The sequence below is a fragment of the Nelusetta ayraudi genome, unplaced genomic scaffold (genome assembly GCF_046127955.1).
Source record: "Nelusetta ayraudi isolate G7.1 ecotype Tasmania unplaced genomic scaffold, CSIRO-AGI_Nayr_v1 ptg000004l, whole genome shotgun sequence".
In the NCBI taxonomy this organism is placed as follows: domain Eukaryota; kingdom Metazoa; phylum Chordata; class Actinopteri; order Tetraodontiformes; family Monacanthidae; genus Nelusetta; species Nelusetta ayraudi.
The window spans coordinates 3,793,638-3,807,769 of record NW_027466054.1 but is presented as its reverse complement, the minus strand read 5'-3'; the positions used below and the strand labels follow the sequence as shown (position 1 = coordinate 3,807,769).

At 43.8% G+C, this 14,132-nt stretch overlaps 1 long non-coding RNA gene across 1 annotated transcript in view; it reads left to right on the top strand.

The window, feature by feature from the left end:
* The first annotated feature begins 216 nt into the window (after window positions 1-216).
* The window catches only part of LOC142900738 (uncharacterized), a 370,388-nt gene continuing 356,472 nt past the window's right edge, over window positions 217-14,132 (top strand). Inside the window, exon 1 of the long non-coding RNA XR_012928926.1 lies at window positions 217-372. This is a non-coding gene — a long non-coding RNA (uncharacterized LOC142900738). The remainder of the gene's footprint in view (window positions 373-14,132) is intronic.

Genomic DNA, 14,132 nt, shown 5'->3' with positions numbered 1-14,132 from the left:
TCTCATCTCTTCTCTCTGTCAGCACCGAATTTAACAGGGTTTTATATTAGGAGGAGGAGCAAAAAAAAAAAAAAATTGAAAAGCTGCTTTATCTGCTAAGAACGTGTTGCTGGCTGTTTTTTTGAGGCAGAACCGTGGAGATCAGCAGGTATTAAGGAGACAAAGAGGAGGGCAATAATCTCCACTGTGTTTTCACCAGTTGGAAGACGAGCCGCTGCCACGGCCTCATCGCATTTCAGTCGAAGGTCTTTGCGTTTGTTTGCTTTGCAATGAGAGATCCGAACTGTCCAGCTCATCTCAGGTACATGTTGCTTTGCAAATTTGCTTATTTGTGATTCCCAAATTGCCTTCGCACTATAACAGCTGAAATAGGTTCCAGCAGACCTCCGTGACCCTGAGCTCAGGAATAAGCGGGTATTGAAAATGGATGGATGGATGGAGGGATGGATGGACGGACAGATCATTCACAAATTTGAAATAGTCACAGTCATGTTAAAAAGCAAAAGAAAGGAAAAAATAGAGCCATTGTTTTATCATATTTAGTCTGCTTGCCTGGAAATGTTTGAAGAGACTAAGATGTTGTTTTGTTTTTTCTGTTTATCAGCTGACTTGCAGCTAGTGAAGATGTCAACATAATGAACAGAAAACATCAGTTTGCACAACTGCTTGCCAGGGTCCAGACATCAATCAGGCAACTTATCTGAAAACAAAAACACTAAGAAAACAAAAGTTTCAGTTCCAGCTTTGGTTTGTGATTTGTGACAAATCAAATATGTCTTTGTTCCAGCCTTACCCAGTCTGACAAGCCCACGACTTTATCCTCCATCAGGATGAACAACTGCAGTTCAATTCTTAACGTTTCTTAACTTCTGAACTCCAATGCCAGCAAGACCTCCAACAAATTCAGAAGAACACGGCCTGGATCCCAAAGTGACCACATGACACATGACCATGACATGACTTTCTGTCTTCTCAAGGATTCAATACACATAAAGTGAAGACCTTCATCCAATCAAGCTGTGGACCAGGCTCTAGACACTGGCAGATGGTTTTGAAAGAGGCTTTACCTTCCTATAAAAAAGGAAGATTTTGGCTATTTCTATCTTCCTGTTGAATTTATGATTTTATCTTAGCAGCACTGTCACGCTAATTAATACTGCATTATAAATCACTGCCTTTGTTCTCAACACTTTCAGAACTAGCATTGAATAAAGAATAAAATGCTATATACATGTCTTTACCATCCACTTAAGGGCCCTACAACAGTAAAAGCAGCAGCTGCACCTCAAGTGGAAAATCATATACTGTTTCAGTCAAACCACTTTAATTTTGTTGCTATACTTCCTGGAGTAGCAATAGCATATCACCGTATTTTAAAAGCAGAGTTGAGGTGCCAGTTTTTCAATGGGTCACACTCCCATTCACACCCATGTACCCATGTCTGCCCAGGCAGACACAGATATTGCTCAGGTGGGGATTGAACCAATGACTTTATAACCATAACCACTGTAACACTGCACACAATTTGGTTTTAAAAATTCTATTCAGATCTCAGTTATCAAGAAAACTCCTACAAAGCCTCACTCTTTAGCAGAATTGTGAAAGGGTTAGGGTAGCAATAATATGTTGCTGTTGATATAGACCACTGATCATCTAATTGCTGCAATAATAGGACAGACAAAGTCTGCAGGTGAGAATGTGAAGGTGGAAGTGTGTTTGCTGTTAATTGGCGACTTGTTCAACGTGTTCCCCAACATTTGCTCCAAGACATCATGGGAAAAGCTCCCTGTCCAAGGCTCCCATGACAGAAAATGGATGGATGGATGTTATATTGCATAGTCATGATTATGACTGATTCTGATTCATGAATTAAATCAAGTAATATGTTTTCCAGTTTCTCTGTGGCAGGACCACATGGCGCATCTACTCACCACAGTACTGATGCTGAGGCGCATGGGCTCACCGAGGGCCTTCTGGCTGACAGCTTGCCAAAAACATATACACATATAGAGTCCAGGGTTTTCCTGCAAAAAAAGGGGGGAAAAAAACAATTTGTGAGACAATTCAGTGAGGACCATTATGTCAAAAAAAAGCAATTCCCATTTTGTATTCACTTCATTCTGGCTCCCCTCTGGAAGTTGAAACCTTCCTGCCCTTTCACATGCAAGTAATGGCCAAGGAAGCGAAGAAATCAACGAGGGGAGGGTCAAAGTTCCTGCTGTGTGTGAATTTCCAAGCGAAGGCATAAAAGAGAACTCGCAGAGCCATCTCCCACCCTGGACCAGCTTTGAGATCAGCTCATTTAATGCCAATATAAGCAGAGACGGACCTCCTTTCGCTGCCTGTGCTGATGGAGCTGCCTGAGATAAGATGACGTACACGGCCGGAATAGAGTTTAGAGGGTGAAAAAAAAGAAAGACTTTGAATCATTTGCATTTAAAAGCTCCTGTACAATAATGGCTGCATTCTACTAATTGTTTCTTCAGGACATTTTCAGGTATTGAAGTAGAACTTCAATATCTGTCTTCTATTGGTTTTGCTTTAGGGGACATTTGAATGACTTATTCAAACAGTTGGGGGGGAAAGCTCCTAAATTTGTACGAGAACACCAAGCTTTTAGTGTTTGTTTTAGACTCTGTTTAAAAAAACCTGAATTATTCAATGCACTTCCATTCCATTTGCTAGTGTTGACATTTTTGCACAGACTTCTCTTGTTCCGGGTATATTAACTCATACTTTCCATGCAAACAGGTGGCGGTTGACTTTGGTGTGTGTGGGATTTGACTTCAGCTACGACCGTGTGCAACAGGAAACATCTGTTTGTTTTGTTTTTGTTTTATTGCGGATCCAATGAGACAAAATTACTATCTCCAGCACAAACACTGACTTGTCGCCATCTCTCTCTCTCTGCCACACACGCACACAGACACACACACGCACACAGACACACACACGCACACCCCCTCTTTATTAACACCGCTTGCCTGTAGGGAGCTGGCAAAGTTAAGTGAGCTTTCCATCTGTTAAATTAGACTGTATCAAAACTTTTTGCTGCTGAGTGACTCAGGCAAATAATCCTATGTCTCCCCGAATAATGATGTACTCAGGGTAATTACTTTGCACAAGGGCGGCAACTGTAATGTCAGTACTCCAATCCGATAGACCTGCGTTTTTCTTTTTTTTTTGTTAGGCTGTCTTTTCTGTGCCCCACTGCGCAGGCCTCTTCAGTTTCCAGCCACTTGTTGAGGTAATGTCTAAACACAGACGTGCGCTGGAGAGCAACATCTTCATTGACCAAAAATAATGTGATTTTTTAGAAGCACACTATACGCTGTTGGAATTTTACGTTATTTAGTTAGTCAGGCAGACACGTGTGAGAAAATGACACAAAAGTCTGTGAAATATCAATTTTGGGTGAACTACCCCATTATGTTTGCACATTGACTGCTCCCTCAGGCAACATGTGCTGGTGATGGATCAGCATCCTTAAACAATTCAAGTGGACAAAATTACATTTGACTGCAGGCGGGCTGGAGCTTTTCCCAGCTGGCAACGCCCCACCCCGGACGGGTCACCGTGGGGCTGATACACCAATTAAACTAATCTGCAGCTCTCTGTGGTTTGTGGATGGGGGCCAGACTACCTGGAGGGAACCCTTACAGGCACAGGCAGGACTCCACACAAACGGAGCCTCTCGATGAGAGACACTATTCACCGCTACACCCCTACGTCATTTTGATTAAAAATGAAAGTGAGGAAAACCATCGAGAAGACAGCAAACAGCTGCTTGGAAGAAAAAAAAAGGTCTAGGTGCACCAATGATATTGGCCATATCAGTCAAAGGGTCAATGACAGAGGAGTGAGTGCAACACAGATAAGTTACAAAGGGTGAACAGAGCAGAGGGCGTCTGAAGCACCCAACACTGGCAAACACTGGCAATAACAGAGGCTAAGGATTAGATTGCAAACTTTCTCACACACACACACGCACAGGCACATACACACAGAGGCGCAAACACACACACACACACACACACACACACACACACGGGCGCGGCATTCCATTAGGGCTTTATCTGGCCTTTTATTTGCCTTTATCGAGCATGGCAGAGGCGGCCCGCTCAGCGTTAACAATGTCGGGCTAAAGTCATTTCACACGACAGTACTTGGTCATGTAAGCTGACAACTTTTATATTCCATTATGTCCTTGGCCCTGCTCCGTTTCGTGGGGGCTTATCGGCGAGCGGCTCACGCAGTCGGTCCTCGGCGCGGACTGAGACGCGGCGCAGACTCGGGGCCGACGGTGCTAATTTCAAGCCTGGAGGAATCATTACTGGGATGTGAGCGTAACTCCTAGTGGCAAGACAAGACTGCTCAGATAGAAGGGGGCAAACGTGCACGTCGGGTCGGGGGCGGGGGGTGGGGGGGGGGGGTTCAATACCAACTTGTTAGTGTGCATCAAAGGCCCAGCGCCACGCTATTTATCCCGCTGTCGACAAAAGGGCGCCCGAGCGTGTCTGTTGCGTTTTGGGCGGGCGAGGATGCGGGTGCAGGTGCGGGAGGGGGTTCATCCTGCGACGCCTCCACCTCCCCTCCCCCCGCCCGCGTCTTTTAATTAACCTCGTGCCCCGTTACCATCGGCGCCGCCCGCACTCCGGGCCGACCTTACACCGATTTATGCCGCACTAAAAGTGACAAGGTTATGGAAATACGGGGGCCTGCGCGAGACGTGACAGAGAGGCTGCCGGACCAACCTTTAACAGGCTGACAGAGGCTATTATCCTTTAGATCGGATGAAGAGGTGCGAGATGGAAATGCAACCCCTTACCCCTCCCCCCACCCCTCCACCTCTCTGCCTTTTACACATAAAGCGGGGACGGTGGCCAGGAAAGCCGTTTGATGGCGAACTGCCAAACGGCCCGGTGCCGACTCCAGCCAGGATGACTCAGAAAAGCAGAACCTCGGTCACGTCTCGGGAGGAGCGACGGCGGCGACTAAAATAGATTTCAGCTTTTGTGTGACGAGCCAAAGACAAACGCGCAGCCCAGGTTTGTTGTACGACGTGAGTTGTCGCTCCCTCCACGGCCGCCTTGAGTGATGTGCGAGTCACCCCCGCGTTGCCCTCCTCTTTAACCTTTACAATACACGCATCTCCCGCAACCGCGAGGTGCCCATCACGGCGTAAAATGCTGTAACCATTTACACCGTCGTGTCGGTGGAAACTAGCAAACAAAAGACAAAATCAAAAATAGAGACGCGGGGAAAGGGTTAAATTCAGCAGACTGATGAATAGAATTAAAAACTCTGCAGAATTTTTTTCCGCCCCCCGCCTCCCTGCATCGCTAAACCAATTAAAAAAAAAACGATACTGGTGTGTTCAGCAGCACATAATTATCTTGTCATTCCAGTTCATTAGCATCCTATAAGGACTCATCGCCCACAAGGTAACTGCCCATCAAACTGCGGGGTAGATGACTGTGTAGTAAAATGTCTTGAGGGAAGGAAAGTGGGGTCAAGAGTTGGGTTTATTTCCTGCTGCTGTTGCGGCTAGGCAGAAAGTCCTCTGGGCCGGACGCCACTCAGGCCGAGGCAAACAGATCAGAACCACGTACGGCCTTAGTCACGGGAGACGTCATGCGCCGAGCAGCAGGAAAAAGGTCAACGGAAGGGGTCGAATGGGCAGCCAGCCTGAGCTAACGGATTCTGCACTCATCTCTTTGGGTTCTTGCAAATCGGAGAAACTCTATATTAAAGCATTCATGGCATCTACTGTAAGGGAAATGTGATCGTTGCAAGAAATTATTGGGTGGAAAAAAAAAAAAAAAAGGTTAATGATTTGGTCGGAATGGTTATAATAACACCATGTGCACAATGTTTAGTTTTCAGTGAGATAAGACAAGAGCAAATCATCAAATGATGATTTGACTCTTGGAAGCTGCAATTCTCTGCCTGGAAATCATAGTTTTGTTGTTTTTTTTCAAGCATTCCCCTGCAAAATGAACGATCGGCCCTGAACTAACCGGAACAACTGAAGTCAGTGAGCGGATGCTGATGTTTGGTGGGGGAAGAAGAGAAAAAAATCAAATTCATTCCAATGAAATATGTAAAGGCTTGCAGGAAAAAAATACAACAAACAAACAAACATCAATAACATGATATAAATATAACCTGGTACATAACAGCAGATTTGGATGTGTCTTGCAGTGTTTAGAATCAATTTGCAATCTGCTGATTTGGGGGGTGACTCATGCTCCTGCAGCAACAGTGAGAGGACACAATGCCAAACACACATACACGAACACACACACACACACACACACACACACACATAGCAGCAGCAGCACAGCAACAGCAGCAGAGCAACGGCACGACATGTTGGGCAGAAAACGAGCGCTGCGATTATCCACGAGTCCTCTGCTTATTAAATCGTGGCTGTTTGCTTCTCTCGCTCAAGACGTTCCGTTTTTTCCCCCTATCTTGTGCGTGCAACCCCCTCTCCCACCCTCCCAAAGCCCCCCCTGCTTTGTGAGTAGCTTCTGGCAGTGTTCATTGATTTTCAGGACGCTGTGTCTGAATGTTGTTTTGGAGATTGGGCCGGATGAAGCAGCTTATGTAAGCAACAGCTGAAGTCATCGGGGGGAAAGGAGAGATTTAGCCACACGTGTTAGAGGAGAAGAGATGAGATATTACCAATATCAACACACCGATGCCCGCCGCCGGAGCTCCACCGCAGACTCCAGAGCCCTGGCGGCTGATGGAGATGCGGCGGCCGAGTCATAAATATCGCAGCGCTGCAGGAACATCTGTTCATTACAGTGAAAATGCTACATTAGCAGCTGTGGAAATTAACTGAACTTGCATCATTACGCCACCCGCGCTGGGGGAGAATCACAAAGATCTCATATGTTGTTTTTTTTTGTTTTTTTACGACCGTCATTGCGGGAAAATGTCAAGGCAGTGCAATACAGATGGAATCAATAAAATATGATTAACGGCCTCACGAAACAGTAAGAATGCTTGAAAAAATGGAGATGTACGATTTGCAGGGACGTCTCCAAGAGAAAAAAAATCTGCAGCGATGTGCATCAAATTACCTTTTACTGCACATTAGAAAAAATATGGAAAAAGCCTAAATCCCCCCAAAAATAACCTGTAATTCTCAGTGCTGTTTGTATACTTGCTTGAGGCTGTTTTTAGTCTTTCCAATCAGAGCCGACGTACAAGATGTTCAGGTAATGTGACTTTGTCTCAGTCTGTGGGCAATGTTCCTCATGGCCCTTACTGCTGCTGACCTGCAGGGGAAAAATTACTGTTTACCCAATTGTCATAAACTTGAAGGCAAGGTGACACTGTGAAATGAGCAACATTGTATCATAATTGAAACTAAATCCCAAGATATGCTGTAACTTTCCTCCGAGAACATTTGTATCCTTTGAAGCTGAGGAAAGACACAAGCCACAGTGATCGGTACTGATGATGGTTCCACGGCGCAGTGGACGGACAGCTTGGTAACACAATGAAAAACACGACAATATTCAGTCTCAATCTGTAGCTGCCAAAGAGAAGTTTAGCATTTAGTTGCTAAATGTGGCCGCCTGCTCAGCAGGTTGAAAAAAATAATTTGATTAAAAAAAGAAAGACAGAAAAAAAAAAAGAAAAATATGGAAATAAGCTAAGCTCTGAACCCAGGAGGTTTTATTTTAACATTTTTATTTCATGCGCTACCGACATCCAGTGGAGCGATGTGAAGAGAGAAGCATGCAGCACGGCAATAAGATCACGCAGAGACAACAAAACATACAAATAGGTTAACGCCACAATGTTAGTTTTACAATGTAAAGCGGCCTCTTGTTAAAAAACAGCTGCTGGCGCGCACACAGTCGGGAAGCTCCTCCCTAACAAGCCACCGCAACAATTAAATTCACCTCCTAATGCTACAACTCTGTCAGGAGACTCATTTTAATGACACAACTGAATAACTCCAGGGCATAATTTAGGGATTCGACAAACACAAGTTATTGAATCAAGGAAACAAATACGAACGACACAATTCGCAGGGAAAAAAGAGTGAGTTCTGAGAAGCCCAGGTGCATTCTGAACAGAAATAGAAGAAAAACATGAATTACATTTCAGACATTCTGGTGGCCAGAAATGAAAGCATCGGACCACTTTTATAGGTGACATACCGTAGAGTCACATCTTTACAAGAGCTCTCAAGAGTCTTCATAGAGAACATCAGCGACCGGGTAAACGACACAAAAAGGCAGCATTGTGTTGTACAAGCAGATCACAACACAGGTACAGGAAACTTGGTGATGGTGAGGTGGGGAAACAGTGGAGGGACAAGTTCCTATTTTTAGGTGACCATATTAAAAAGCTCCTTTGAAGAAATATGCACAGAGAAAACTCATCTCATATTTGTTCCAGGAGCACACACAAAAAAAGTATATTCCAATTAAATTGAGCCTGGGGACATTTGAATATCAGACAGCCACAACTCTAAAAGATACCTGTTCAAAGCAGCAATACTAATAAAATTCAATTCAATTAAAATTACTAGCAAAGAGACACCCTTTACACCAAACCCGAAACCAATCAGCAAAATACGATATATTGGAATGGGCAAGATGAAATGAAATTATTAAACACCTCCACTGTAAAATATATACTTTCTAATTGTGCAAAAAGCCAATGGGAATGTTTTTATTTCTTTTTTTCCTGTGAAGCCCCTTTAATGTCTCCAGGCCTGACCTGAGAGCTTCACAAGCTTCCACCACCACCACCACGGTAATTGACATGCAAATCAGTTGCCTGAAAAGTGCAATTTGATATTTTTAAGGATGAAAAAAGGGTGTTCGGATCAAATCAGCTGCATCAAAAGAGAAGATGGGGAAAAAAGGGAGCTCTCTCGTAGCACTTAATTTGTCCTAAAAGACCCGGTCTGTGCGTCAGCATCCACACACTTGGAAAGACTTCCAACATCCGCCAACCAAATGTGAGCACTCAAACCCATTTAGAGTTCTGAAAAGCGGCCAAAAGTAAAAAAATAAATAAAAATAAAAATAAAAAGCTTATGCTATTTGTCTTTGCTTTGGACGAAGGGAAGCATCGGACGGCTGCTAAATTGATTTCCGCTCCTCATTCTTGTCTGGGAATTAGCTCAAGAAATTTGTTGGAAACCAAATGCATGAAGCAAAATCTGTGTTCTTTCATCACAGCCCTGCAAAAAGAAGATAAAACTAAAACCTTCATGCCAACTGAGGACTTTGAGCTGATTAAATTCCAGTTCTTTACCTCCTCGTTACGTCAAGAGGTGTGAAATTGCAGAAACAGCAGCATGACCAGGTCCCTTTTGTGAGGCGCCCGCACGTCTCTTTTAAGTTATCAACACTTATCGACTCCTCGGCTTCCTTTTGAGAAACACGTCTGACGCGCTGCAGCAGGAAGGAAACTGTACTTGATAGATGGAGATCATCATCACAGGTTAAAACAGTGTGAGATAGAGAGAGAGAGGGAGAGAGAGAGAGAGAGAGAGAGAGAGAGAGAGAGAGAGATTGTGAGGAACGCTCCTGCTCTGTAACATCAAGTACGTTTGGAATATTCGACTTTTAGATTAAATTTATGGAAAATTTCAAAGTTCATGCTACAGTGATATTGTAGCGTGAAAGTAGGACATTTAAGTAGAAGCATGGATGGGTTGTTTCGTCATCCCTAAACAATGAATTGAAACAAAAGCTAACAACAGCCGTGGATTCACCACCACATAAAATATCAACATCTCAGTAACTTGTCATGTGAGCTTGTTGTTGGTTCCATGATGTCAAAATGTGATGAGCCTAAAGACGAAAACTGTTTCATTACAATCGATGGTCACTGACCCAGAACTTTAGCGGTCCATTCATAGACACTTGTGGTTTTGATCAGCTTGTTAAAGGGATAATGTACAACAAGTGCCGAAACACTCAATGATGGGACAGCGAAGGTCAAATGAATGTTCAGCCCTAAAGCTTCCAGTTAATTTCACATGCATTCTGGGATCATCTGAAAGCTGAACCCGTGGCAAAGTTGACCACTATGGGGTTCAAAGGCTGAACAAATTCACAAGCAAACAAGTGATTGTGATGTCGCCAACTGGAGAGTCTTGATTATGCCATCTTTTTCTCTTACTTCTTTCCAAACAAATTTAAACTTCCTATTGTCCCGGCAGCTCTGAAAAATTTGCATTCAAAGGGATATATTCACCCAGTGGGAGACAGGCCCTTATAAACAATGACAAACTCGCTCATGAATAAAACATTTGCCGGCTCCGCTTGGAGAATGCTCAAGTTGTTGGAGCACCAGCCTCTAGGTTTTCTACTCAATTTTTTTTTTCTTTCAGGAAAATATTTGATTAATATGTGTTTGATATAAGAGAGGTCTTGAAATCTGCGCTCGTGGAAAGACGCGGCGTGAGAAAAATGGCACATTAAGACTAGCGCTAACGGTTAGCTTGCGCGTTTCGCATCTCGATCCTGGGCAAAAAAAGAAAAAAAAAAGGAGTTCAAGCTTCAGCTTAGCGGCTAATCAGTCGACTCGTTATTTATCTTTCACCTCGATTTATCCCGCGCCTCATCAACAATAACAGCCTGCGGCGGAGGTCTGCCTTTTTATTAAGAGGGAGAGCGATGGCAGGACAGGCACCATAGATCAAATTAACATTAATGAAGTGACTCGCACGACGATGGAAGACAAAGAGGCCAGGTCTCAAAAGACACTCGATATCAAGAGACGGATGGAGGTGAGAGGACGAAAGGAAATCATGTGGCATTAGCTAATTGCCCCCCCACACACACACACACACACACACACACACACACACACACACACACACACCTTCCTCCCTTGTTAGCGTAGCCACACTTGCATCACATGCAAGAAGGGAGAGTTGGGTGGGGGTCGGAGGGGGCAGTCTGAGCGAGAGATGCATTGCATCAGCCTCACTTATCCTGCTTAACCTCCGACACTGTGTTTCCCCCCATGGCGCTTTTGCCAATAAACCGCTGAAATTCCCCCCCGAGGCAGCGGGACACATGACGGCCCTGCGCTGCCGCTGCCGCCGCTGTGACCCCTCCGGCTCGGCGCCGCTTACCGCTCCTCCTTAATTGCCACCCGGTGTCATCGGAGTGAACCGTTGACCTGTGACCGCAAGCGACTGTGTTTGTGGTAAGTGCATTGCATAACGCGGATCCAGTCAAGCCGCTACTGGGGGGCTCCGCGCTGCGCTGACCGACGTACAGAGAACACCAAGAATAAAGAGATGATGCCACGTTTTGGGGGCGTTTTTTTCTTTTTTTTCTTTGTTTTTTGAGTGACTTGTGTACACATTGTGACTGGTGCATATGGGTAGACGACGTTCTTGACGTTTCCAATTGAATACATTTTGGCACATGCTGACTTGCTTATCCACAAGATCACATCAGTGCACATTTTGGGTCCAACTACAGGGTGAGTACATTAGTTACTGAGAGTACCGTAAGTAGTTAAAATTCCAAACAATTCCAAATTACAAACCAAGAGCAGATCCATGTTCTGGAACACTGAAGATACAAGTGGACCTGTTCTTCATGCAAGTATAATGGCTCATTATGAAAACACATTCATTTTAAGAGACTTTAACTCACAGAAGCATGGGTGCCAGACAAGTGGGCTGGTCTGAGTGGTTGACAAATTGCAGAGCTGACATCACAACCACCTCTCGTGTCAACAGAGAATGGTCCAAAAAATGGGTATAAATATTAAATACACAAATTCAAATTATGAAGCAGAGTCAGTTTGTAGTTTTATCAGATCAGAAACGCCTCCCAGTGACTGCTGAAAAACAATACTTTGTCATCGCTGATTTTAATAAGAATAACAGGGTTTGCTTAACTTCATTTATTTATTTATTTATTTTTGTACAGTCTCATAGCCAGACACACCACTTAACCTTTGCACCCTGCACAAGGGATTAACGCAATAGGAATGAAAACCCTTCAAATCCAGCTTTAAGTACTTGGGCAAGCAGTGGTGATTGGAGTGCTCGTCGTAGCCAAATTGAGATCCTGCCAACTCAGGTGGAGGTCGGGTCAAGCGGAAAATTTAGCGGCTGGAGTCCCCAGGAGATCTTCTTGAAACAAAGCATCTCCAGACATTTCCAAATCCATTCAGAAGAGCACAGGCAATGTAGAGAAGAACTTGCAAGTCTTCTACTTATGTCGGAAGTGTCTTCATATTTGCTGTATTCAAACTTAAACTGCGACACAAAATCCCCTCATTTCATCTGAAAAACAGTCACCCGAGCTTTTAATCAGTAGTCAGGATGATCAAATCATTTTATGACCTTGTGCACAATAATTGACAAAGTAATCATAAGAAACTGCTCCAAGATAAAGGCTTGAGCTTAGCGACAAACACACCAAAAATCATGTATCTGAAATTCCAAAAGCGCCGCACTGAAGGGATTCTACGTATCCTATATTCATCACCGTGCGCGTGGTTTGGTCCTGGACCTGTTCAGCCAACCATGATATTTCCTTAAACTAAATGTCATGAAGGCAGTCAAGCATTAAATGTCAGACTAATTTAGGGCACCGGTGCAAAATGTGATCTTGCAAAGGACTTGCTCAGACCAAACACTGCAATTCATCAAAGGGAAAAGGTGGCCCAAGAAGGCTGACATCGAAAACAATTGGATACAGACACAATTCATTTGGTGTTGGGGGTGGGGGGTTCTGGTGTCAGGTACTTAAAATAAATATCAATTTTAGCATCGCATAGTTACTCAGCAGTTCTGGGGAATAAAATATAGCTTCTGCTATTTTATCACAAGCCTGAGGCCCAGACAGCGGCCTTGTTGGCACAGTGTAGCACCTTTCTTTGGATTCCGAATTTGGTGAAGTTGATAAACAGTCACCGTTACAGCATCCACACTAATATCTTTACTGGTCATTGATCAACTTTGGGTAGCTTTTTGTTCTTGGCCTTCTTCTTCTGTGGTTTTTCAGAGTAGCTTGGAGCTGCCAATTTTCTCTCACGCACCCCCAGCCTGGCTTATTGGTGATTGGTGCTGGAATTCAGTGAATCAATAATCTTCATGTCATATTTTGAATAAGACCATTTGAGACCTTGCTGCTACATTGCCATTCAGTGTAATTTAAAATGAACCAAATGTATATGTTTTTTTTAAAACATACTGAAATATGACAGTAATTGTGAAAGGTGGATACAAAACAACAACACAAATATAAAGAAACTTGAATCAATTATTCATTCATTCATTCATTTTCCATACCCGCTTAGTCCCGAGCTCAGGGTCAGGGGGGTCTGCTGGAGCCTATCCCAGCTGTCTTAGGGCGAAGGCAGGGGGACACCCTGGACAAGTCGCCAGTTCATCGCAGGGCCACATAGAAACAAACAGCCATTCACACTCACATGCACACCTACGGACAATTTAGAGTGTTCAATTGACTTCACATGCATGTTTTTGGACTGTGGGAGGAAGCCAGAGAACCCGGAGAGAACCCACGCAGACACAGGGAGAACATGCAAACTCCACACAGAAAGGGCCCAGGCCCGGAATCGAACCCACAACCTTCTTGCTGTGAGGCAGCAGCGCTACCCACTGCAACAACAACTGAATCAATTATATGTTCTCAAAATAAAGAGTCATACAGTAATATTTTTGTTTCAAGAACAAACATTTTTCAGGGACTCTGATACAACACAAATATACAGAAATGAGACAAACAGGCTTCAGCATCCAGTCTGAAAACAACCAGCTAAACTTTGCCTGCAAGCTGTCCCATTTTAACTTTGGCTCTTAGCAAAACATTTCAACCATTGCGAGAATCTGCTCCAACTATTCATAAGATGAAACACTGTTGTCAGTGAAATAAAGGACTCTGACAGAATTAATTTGATTCTCTTTCTAATTCATTATTTTAATAACATCCACCTTTCTTTTTTTTTTTATCCTCTGTGATTGAATCCTTTCACATCGAGGTGGAAAAAGATGTAACATAGATTGACTGGGATAGCTAATTTCACTTGGAACATAAATTAATTAGCAAATACAGAGAGAGAGAGAACGCAAATGCTAATCAAGATGAATGTGA